This window comes from Monodelphis domestica, chromosome 3, assembly GCF_027887165.1.
Source record: "Monodelphis domestica isolate mMonDom1 chromosome 3, mMonDom1.pri, whole genome shotgun sequence".
NCBI classification, from domain to species: domain Eukaryota; kingdom Metazoa; phylum Chordata; class Mammalia; order Didelphimorphia; family Didelphidae; genus Monodelphis; species Monodelphis domestica.
The window spans coordinates 181,855,814-181,865,573 of NC_077229.1; the positions used below are offsets into that span (position 1 = coordinate 181,855,814).

At 34.3% G+C, this 9,760-nt stretch overlaps 1 pseudogene; it reads left to right on the top strand.

Moving 5' to 3' along the window:
* The first annotated feature begins 8,559 nt into the window (after positions 1–8,559).
* On the top strand, positions 8,560–9,072 carry LOC100029568 (S-phase kinase-associated protein 1-like; annotated as a pseudogene).
* The last annotated feature ends 688 nt before the right edge of the window (positions 9,073–9,760 follow it).

Consider the following 9,760-nt stretch of genomic DNA (forward strand, 5'->3'; position numbering starts at 1 on the left):
TCTCCAGATGTTTTGTGGTCAAAGATCCATCCCTAAACTCATTTTACCCTCTTTGCCAAGAAATTGTACACAAAGTTTATCCAAGAAAAGAATGGCTTTTCACTAAGACATTTAAGTGGCATTAAGAAATGTGTTGTTTGGTCAGAGATCAAGAGAAGAAAATAACACTCTGAGATGTTAGGGACAGAGCAGTTTGAACATAATAGTTCCCTGGCTGTGGTCAGAAAATATTTTCAACTTCATGTACCTATGACCAAAAAATCAAATTCCAGGTGAAAAAATAAATGGCATAGAAGATGATTGCCTACATGAGACGCAGGCTGCCTACTTCTCATATAACTGTTCCAACAAAATCCTGAATTCTTAACCAGACCAAATAATGATCATGCCACTAATGATGAAGTATAAAAAGTAAAATTTTTTACCTCAGAATTGCACAAGAAATTAGTCAGAAGTCTGAAGGGAATAGGAAAGGGAGAGGACCAGCAAAGATATCAGTTCATGGTAACTTCCTAGTGTGACCATAAACTGGTCATAGATATGTGTAGCCTTGTGAGGCTCTATAGTCAGACAGTAAGAGCATAGGGCTTCTCTGAGAAAGTTCCAGTGTGGTCAGAAAGCACAAAATCCCAGGAATGCCATAGTTAAATCTAAAACTCCCACACAAAAGGAGAAAAATTATTGTAAGCACCCAGGAAGAAGCAGTTCAAATACCATACCAAGAACTGAAATCAGAGTAAGCACTATATAAATGTTAGTTATTACTATAAGAAGACCAGACATCTTTAACTATAAATACATGTTCTTAGAAAACAATATTCCAAAAGGCAACACTTATAACCAAGAATTAAAATCTATCAAGCTTCATATAATCCTACAAGGAGGGGAAAAAATAGAATTTTTGTGGTATAGAGGAATTCTAATTTTTTTCTGATGAACAAAACAGAACTGAGAAAGAACTTTAAAATACAAATACAAGAATGCAGCAAACCTAAAAAGATAAAGTTATTTGAGCAATTAAAAGAATCTATATGACAACATAGTATAAACATTCCAATGTGAGAGAAGAAATACTGTCTCTTCAGAACCTTAATATCTTCAAAGGGTGCAAAAGGTATTAAATAAGAAAAATAAAGGTCCTGAGGAGTTGAAGAGTTGACAAAGGAATAGTAAAAAGAATATAGTAGTGTAGAAAACATGAAGAGAGAGACTAGACTGTAAACAGGTATTCTAGTTTGCATTTTGATTATTGGAGATATCTGAACAATTTTTTGCTTGTGAATATAATGGAATATTATTGTGGTCATAAGATATCAAGACAATTTGAGAGAATCTTGGTTACTATAAGCTGATAGAGTGAAGTTAGCAGAAATAATGACAATTTATACAGGAATAGCAACATTATAACAAAAAATAAGTTTGAAGGCTTAAGATTTCTGATCAGTGAAATGACTTGCCATGTTTTCAGAAGACCCATGATGAGGCATGTGATCCACCTCCTGGCATTATGTACAGAAAGAGACGTAAATTTTTGGATAAAGACATATATGGATTTCTCTTATGTTACTGCTTATTTATTATATTTTGGCTTCTGTTTTAAATTAATTTTAATGATATTTTCGTTTCTCTCTGTCTTTAATTTTTAATTTAATAGGTATGACTGGGAGCAAAGTTAGAAATGGTACTGGCACAAAAAGACAGCACTTGTAACACTTCAAAATAAACAGAATAAAACAAAAAGAAGTTAAAAAGAAAGCACAGAAAAGGTTAGTTTTGAAAGTAATGTGTAGAATGTGTTATATACTTTAAAAAAAGATAGTGGTACAAAATGAAGATTAAGAATTCCATATAGAATCTTTTCTTTGTGTTTTTCTTTGGGTTTGGAAATGTTTTTTTTGTATGTGTTAAAGTTTAGAATTCATACACACATATGCATATAATGTGTTGTAAAGAGGTAACTATTGTCAGGTAGCTATGGGTTCAAATATTGGATGTGATCTAGGAGATTCATTTAATCTTTCAGTTCCTCCAGGGAAGTCACTAGGATTATAAATTACAAAACAGTTGCAGATCTGCATTGTTAAAGAAATTTCCCAACTGAGAGTTTCTATTTCAGTTAAATCATAGCTCTGTACAAAAACTGAAAATGAAAATAAAACAAATATATATATATATATACATATACACATATGTGTGTCTGCCTCATAATTCAATAAATATGAAATGGATACCTACTATATGCAAGACATCGTGGTAGAACATATAGAAATTGATTTGATAAACATTCTTAAAGATATTATGTAATAGAAAGAAGAGATACAAAAAAGCTATGATATGTAGGAGAAAAAAGTTTAGTAATTATAATATAGTGTGAGATAGGGTATTGATTAAGCAACTGCTATGTGCTAGGTACTGTAATATACAAAAGAGAGGTATAGGTATTGTTAGAAACTTGAAGGAAAAATAATTTCCCTTGGAGATTCTTGGCTGGCTTTATGGAAGAAATAACATTTGAGTGGTACTTTGAAGGAGATATTTCAAGAGATGGGAATAAGAACAATGAGGGAAGAATACATTGCTTTAAAACTCAAAGATGTTCTCTAAATTCATTTTTCACAAATTTATGGTAGAAACATTTACTATATATTGGATCAATCAGAGCCATGATGGCAGAGTAGAGAAAGTCCTCAGCAGAACTATTCCAACTTTCCTATCCAAATAACTTTAAAATACCACCTCAAATTAAATTCTGGAGTGGCAGACCCAACAAAAGGTGAGAGTGAGACATTTTTCCAGCCCAAGAGAATTTAGGAGGTCATTAAGAGATATCTGCATCACAGGCATGAAGGGTGACCTGGAGACCACATGAATGAAACATCAGTGGTAGGAGGAGGGAGTGACAACAGAAGCAACAGCAGCTTGTAAGCCAGAGGTGATAAGGAGTCATGGGTGATAGACTGTGGGGACCAAAACCTCCCTTCCCCTAACCAAAACTAACAGCACCCCCTCCCAGAAACCGCCCCAACAAAACCTGGCAGAACACCAGAAGTTTTCTGTCAGGCATGAACAAATGTGAATCTTGAAATTTCTCAGACTTGTGAATGTTAAAAAATTCCCCATTGGGGAATTCTCCATTGGGACAATTCCCTATTGGGACGATTCCCCATTTTAAACAGTGAAGCTACTTAGATCTAAAATGTGAGAACTCTACTTAGATCAGAAATGTGAAGACCTCTACTCCACCTTACTTAAGCCTGCTTTAGGGGAAAAAACTCCTTGCTGAACAATGAAAAGTACTTAAACCCATACTTAAGCCAGGCCTATTATTAAGACTAATACAAAAGGTTGATAAGTACCTATAAAGGTCAGACAACTTGTGAATTTACAAGGAACAAAGAACTGGGAAACTTACTCAGAGCTTTCCTGGTGTGAATTACTCAAAAATCCACACCTTCTTAGGTGTGGACTAAGAATGGTCTGTCCATTGAAAAAAGTCTACTGTGATTGGTAGATGTAAGAATTTAGGGAAGGTGACAAAGGAAAATTTCCCTTTATAAGGAAAGGAAAAGCTGAAAAACAGGATCTCTCTGGAGCTCTCAAAAAAGAATCTCTTGAGAGACAGTCTCTAAGGAGGTTGTTGAGAAAAGGACAATCTCTAAGGAGGTCTCTAAAGGGAGGCTGACTCTGGATGAAACTTCCTCTGGGTAGACTCTGTCCCCCTGAATCCTCACTTGAACAGATCTTATGGTGAGTGATTAAGGACTGACTGATCTTTTCTTTTAGGGGTTAGGCCTGGGTTGGCCAGGGCTGCCTGGGCCAGCCTATTCTTTTCTCATTTATTTCCTTTCTCTCTCTCTCTCTCTTTTTCTTTGATTCCTCATTGTATTATTAATTAAATCTCTATAAAACCCAGTTTACTTGGGTATATTCATAATTGGGAATATTTCCCTGGCTACCACCTTATATTTGATTTAAAACAAGACACTGTGGTGAAAACATATTTTCTGTGGTCACAATTTACTCACCCACTCTTATATCTATCACAATTTATATCTTCAACTATTTTAACTATTACAGTTTATGGCATCAACCATTTTAACTATTACACAAATGACCTCCCCCATGACTGACTATAAGCTTGGGAATTTTCCCCTACCTCAACAATGAGGTTTCATACATCCTCTCAGGTCCATCCAATGAACTGAGCCCAAGTAAGCTCATTTGAACCAATCGAGGCAATTCAGGTTACCCCATCCCTGACAACCACCTTGTAAAGGGCCTTGCCCATTTCCACTCAGGTGGAGCCATCTTTGCTAGCCCAAATCTCCCCCTTCCTCACTTGTCATTCCTTCTCAACAAGGGGACTGTAGCAACCTTTCCTGGTGTGGGTCCTCTTTCCCTAATTGTTCCTTCCCTCCCTTCCCTCTTTTCCTCTCCTTTCCTACAATAAAGCTTCACTACACCACCTCACTCTTGTCTTGTTAGTTTCCTGGTTGGACCCCCCCTTCAGTCAGGACTGACAATGAAAACTAGTCAGAAAGAGATTATAGGGAATTACTATGCTAGAACTGGATACAGGATCAGATACTATTTGCTACCCTATTAACTATACCCACTTTTGAGTTGTACTTTAAGGACAAGAAGATAACTTTCCATCAAGAGGAAATGGGAGCCCTAAAGATGAGTGTCATTTTTGGTTACAATAGATCAGGGACTCTGAGGAACAGTATCATTTCTGGTTCCAAGGGATCAGAGACATTAAGAAACAGTATCTATTGCAATTCCAAGGGTTCAAGGGTTCTTCCTAGGTTAGGATCAGAGTACAAGTCATGAGAGCAGGAATCATACCTCTTCCCATATCATACCACCTTGGAAGCACTTAAAACTTCCAAACTCTCATAACTGACTCTAAAAACAACAGCAGGAAAAAAAAGCCTGAAGCTTGAGACAATGCTTCTCCCAACCCTATATCAGGATTAGAGTCTAAGATCAGTATTAAGAAAAAGGATAAAAACCTGAACAAACAAAAATAAAAAAGACCATAACCATAAAAATCAACCATGGTGACAGCGACGATCAAAATACAAACTCAGAAGAAGATAATAAGTCAAAGTAGTTACAAGCAAAATCTAAAAGAAAAAAAAATGTTAATTATACACAGATCCAACTAGAATTCCTGGAAGACAAATTTATACCAGGAATACAGGACTGGTTTAACATTAGGAAAACTATCAGTATAATTGATTATATTATAACCTAATTAAAAGAAATCACATAATTATCTTAATTGATATAGAAAAAAAAAACCTTGAGCCAAATACAATACCCATTAAAAATTCTAGAAAACAAAGTAATAATGGACCATTCTTTAAAATGGTAACATCTCCCTAAAACCATCAGCAAGTATCATCTGTAATGGGGATAAGTTAGAAGCCTTTCCAATAAGAACAGGGGTAAAGGAAAGATGCCCATCATCACTACTATTATTTAATATTATACTAAAAATGCTAACTTTAGCAATTAGAGAAGAAAAAGGAATTAAAGGAATTATAGTAGGCAATGAGGAAATTTAACTATCACTTTTTGCAGATGAATGATGGTATACTTAGAGAATCCTAGGGAATCAACTAAAAACTAGTTGAAATAATGAATAACTAACAAAGTTTCAGGATACAAAATAAATCCACAAAAATCATCAGCATTTCTGTATATAACCAAAGTTCAGCAACAAGAGGTTAAAAGAGAAATTTCATTTAAAATAATCTGATGAAATAAAAAAAACCCTGATAATCTATTTGTTAAGATAAACAAAGGAGTTACATGAATGCATTTACAAAACACTTTCCACAATAATAAAGTCAGCTCTCAAAAATTAGAAAAACATTAAATATTCATAAGTAAGCCAAGCTAATATAATAAAAATGACAATTATACTCAAATCAATTTATGCATTCATTGCCATATAACCAAACTACCAAGTGATTATTTTATAGAACTAGAAAAAATAATAGCAAAATTATCTGGAAGAACAAAAGGTTAAGAATATCAAGGGAATTAATTTTTTTTTAAATGAAGGAAAGTGGTTTAGTAATACCAGATTCAAACTGTACTATAAAGCAGTAATCATCAAAACAGTCTGGTACTGGCTAAGATCAATGGAATAAATTAAGTACAAAATATACAAGGGTAAATGACATTGGCAATATATTGTTTGACAAACACAAAGAACCCATCTTTTGGGATAAGAACTCACCATTTAACAAAAACTGCTTGGAAAATTGGAAAACAGTATGGCAGAAACTAAGTAAAGGTCAATATCTCACATACTATACCAAAATTAGGTCAAAATTGGTATGCGATCTAGATATAAAGAGTGATACAATAACTAAATTAGGGGAATAGATCTTTGTAGAAAGGAAGAACTTATGACTAAACAAGAGATAGAGAATATTCATTATATGATAAAAATGAATAATTTTATTATGTTAAATTAAAAAGATTTTGTACAAACAAAATCAATATGACCAAATTAGAAGGGGAACAACAAACTGGACAAAAAAGTTATGACAAATTTCTATGATAAAGGTCTAATTTTTTTATAAAGACTTTTATAAAGACATATTATAATAATACAAGACATTCCCCAATTGGCAAATGATCAAAAAATATAAAGCAATTTTCAGATGAAGAAATCAATGCTATCAATAATCTATGAAAAAATGTTCTAAATCACTCTTGATTACAGAAATGCAAATTAAAACAACTTTGAGGTACCTCCTCATACCTATCAACAAAGGAAAATAATAAATGTTGGAGGGGATGTGGCAAAATTGGGACACTAATGAATTTCTGGTAGAGTTGCAAACTGATTCAACCATTTGGAGGACAATTTGGAACTATGCCAAAAGGTCTATAAAACTGTCATACCCTTTGATCTTGTAATACCATTACTGGGTCTGTATACCAAATAGTTTATAAAAAGGGGGAAACACCAAACATATTGTGTTATATGAATTGAGGTATTAAAATGATAAGCAGGATGGTTTCAGAAAAAAGATGGAAAGATCTACATGAACAGATACAGAATGAAATAACCAGAACCAGGAGACTCTTGTACGTCATAACAGAAATATTATATGATGATCAACTATGAAAGACTTAATATTCTCAGCAATACAATGATATGGGACCAGAATACTATCTACCTCCAGAGAAAGACTGTAGGAGTCATATTCAAATCAAAGGACACAATCTTCAATATTTGCTTATTTATAATTTTATTTGGAGGTTTTGGTTTTATATGAATTTGCTCTTACAACAATAGCAATATGGAAGCATGTTTTATATGATAATACACATGTAATCCACAGGATATTTAATGAAATTGATGCCTTTGGGTAGTTATTTCTAGTGTTCCACATTGCCTGGAGCCTTTCCTCTCTTGTCACCTGCTCCTCTGCCCACACAGATCCCTGGGCTTGGCCAGTTTGTCCAAAGGGTCCCCAGTGTTATGCTAAAAACCTATAAATGCCAAAGTGTAAAAGTTTTGGCCAAACTGGTAAAGATAATTTTTAGTGTTTTGACTTAAAATCTAAATAAGTGGTCACCATGGGAAATTCCCAAATATGAAAAATACCCAAGTCAGCTGGAGATTTATGGAGATTTTAATTAACATAAATGAAGGAATAAAGGGAAGGAGAAAGAGAGAGAGAGAGAGAGAGAGAGAGAGAGAGAGAGAGAGAGAGAGAGAGAGAGTGAGAGAGAGAGAGAGAGAGAGAGAGAGAGAGAATAGCAAGAGAGAAAAGAGAATAGCCAAGCAGTAGAAAAGGGTCTAGGCCAAAATGGCCTAGGCCTGAGCCTGAGGGAGAGCAAGTCAGTCTTTATCACTCACCACAAGATCATCTCCAAGCAAGCTCCAGTCCTCCACTGAATCTCCTGAACTGAGTTCAGAGTCTAACTCCACACTGAATTCAATTGTGAATTACATTCAAAATATCCTCACTTTAACTCCGAATTCCAACTATTCAAATTCAATAAGTCCCTTAAATTCCTCTTACCCCTTGCTTTTAAAGAAATTTTCTCTTATGTCACCTCCCCTAAATTTTCACGTCTACCAATCACAGTAGATGCTTTCCCCCAGGACTGTCCATTCTTAGTTCTCATCTTCTTTGGTTCTCACCTTCTCTGGTTAGATTAAATCCTCTGAGTACTTCACACCTCTTTTGTTAAGGTTGCCTTTTGTAAGTTGCTTGATCTTTTAGGTACTAATTTAACCTTTATAGGTACTTATCATTTTTTTTTGTATTAGATCTAAAAATAGACTTAGCTTAAGGATCTAGCTTTACTATAAGTATGAGTTAGGGACTTTTCATTGTTCAATCAGGAGTTTGCAACTTTATCTTCCCCTAAGGCACTATCTGAGTAGGGTGGAGTAATTTTAAAAGTTCCCAATACATATTTGATCAAGTGCCTCCATTGTTAAAAATGGGGACTAGCTTAATCAAATCTTCTAAAGTAGAGTCTGAGTAGTTTTAAGAATCATACCAGGGATCTGGAACCATGACTTCAATTAAGTTGCAGAGTTCTGATGGAGAGATACTTGAAGTTGATTTTGAAATTGCAAAACAGTCTGTAAATAACAAGACCATGTTGGAAGATCTGGGAATGGATGATGAGAGGCATGATGATACAGTTTCTCTACCAAATATTAATGCAGTGGTATTAAAAAAAAGTAATTCAGTGGTGCACCCACCATGAGAATGGTCCTCCTCCTCCTGAGGATGATGAGAACAAAGAGAAGTGAACAGATGATATTCCTGTTTGGGATCAAGAATTCTTGAAAGTTGACCAAGGAGTCTTTTTTGAACTTATTCTGACCACAAACTAATTAGACATTAAAGGTTTGTTTGATGTCACATGCAAGAGTGTTGCAATTATGTCAATGGGAAAACTCCAGGAGAGATTCTCAAAACATTCAATAAGAATGACCTTACTGAAGAGGAAGATGCCCAGGTACATGAAGAGAACCATGGTGTGAATAAAAGTGAAGTTTTGTGCCTGTTGATGGTGTAACACTGTAAGGATCATTCCAAATAACAAGTTGCACTGCTCTGTTTATAATTGTTAATATTAGACAAATGCAGCAGCAAAATCTGTTGTATTAGCAGGATATTGATTGTTCCCATTGCATGTCTAGTGTTTTTTTGAGTCCAGAGTCTAATCTTATGGCAGTTTAACCAGTATAATCAAAACTATTTTTACTTTAGTGGGAATAAAATTGAAACTGTGTGAGTTCTGTATGGAAAGTGGCACTTTTGGCTTTCCTTTTCTTATTTTGTAAAGCAGTTTTGTCTAGTTAGTATCCAGTTTTAAACTTTAAGTTTCTTGCTTTCTGACTGGTCCTTTAAGTAACTTTAGCATTATCAATAAAACCACTTGCAAAAGTTTTTAAAAAAATAAATTGATGCCTTTGAAACATTTCTTATGAAAATATAAGAGCTGAATAGAAAAATTGACATTTATACACAAAAATTAGATGAGGAAATAATAAAACTATACCAGTGCAGGACCTCAACTTTTCTGTCTCAGAGCTATATAAATCTATCCATGAAATAAATAAGAAGTCAAGGAGATGAATAGAAACTTAGAAAAAAATTACATATAATGAACCTCTGGAGAAAACTGAAGGGAATAGAAAAAATTATATGCTTTTCAAACCTATACATGGCATCTTCATAACAATTGACCATATATTGGGGCA